The sequence below is a fragment of the Alligator sinensis genome, unplaced genomic scaffold (genome assembly GCF_000455745.1).
Source record: "Alligator sinensis unplaced genomic scaffold, ASM45574v1 scaffold131_1, whole genome shotgun sequence".
NCBI classification, from domain to species: domain Eukaryota; kingdom Metazoa; phylum Chordata; order Crocodylia; family Alligatoridae; genus Alligator; species Alligator sinensis.
This window is the reverse complement of record NW_005841830.1, coordinates 2,884,384-2,885,440: the sequence shown is the minus strand read 5'-3', so window position 1 is coordinate 2,885,440 and position 1,057 is coordinate 2,884,384.

Genomic DNA, 1,057 nt, shown 5'->3' with positions numbered 1-1,057 from the left:
GGGTGCGGCGGTTCTCCCTGAGGAGAGTGGATAGCAGTGCGGTGAGCCTGGATCAGAGAGGGTAGTCATGCGGCTGGCCTAAAGGACCGGAGACCTGCTAGAGGGTCCCTGAGCGGGACAACACTTTTAGAGAAGGCCCAGAGTGGGCTCGACGAGAGTCCCAGTGAGGGGCTGTGTATTAGAGAGAGCCCAGGAGTGGGCTAGACTACAGGGGAGGCCCGGGAGAACGGGCGTGTATCATGACAGACCAATGTCCAGCACATCTGCGAGGCTTGGGGCATGGTATTAGGGGTTGGTAGGAGCCGCGCGTAGCCCATAAGGCTAGGGTGCCTGGGGAGCACCCATCATACCGGGAGACCCCCAGGGGGTCCAGGAACACATGGGGACAGAGGTCCCAGCTTACCGTGCCCAGGGAGTCGTAAGGCAGCCTCCCAACTTTACCTCAACATCAAAGACGTGGCGGGCGAGAATTTGAGGGGGCCCTTGGGCCGACTTGGCACGGTGAGGGGGGCCGTAAGGAGGCCACGGCCCTCCTGAAGGACCCTGCCGTGACACTCCCCTTCTTGAAGATAGGCACCACATTGGCCTTCTTCCAATCTTCAGGCACTTCACCAGAGCGCCAGGAGTTCTTGAAGATCTGTGCCAGGGGCTGGGCTATGATGCTAGCCAGCTCCTTGAGTACCCTGGGGTGTAAGCTGTCAGGGCCGGCTGACTTGAAGGTATCCAGCCTCTCCAGGCATTCCTTTACAAGGTCAGCATTGATGGAGGGTGAGGAATCTCCCTCACCCAGGCCTTACTGTCCTGTAATGTGCAGGGGCTTCCCTTGGGAATGGTGAAAGACTGACACAAAGTACCCATTTAGCAAGTTGGCTTTTTCATGGGCGTCGGTTGTCATATGTCCCATCTGGTTTAGCAGGGGTTCAAGGTGTTGATTGCATTTAGTCAACTTCATAGCTTCCATGATGGAGCACATGCTGCTTTTGGCAGCAGTTTAATGATAGACAATGCATTTAATGCAATGAAGTTTCCTTGTATGTGAATATAAAACTAGGGGCTT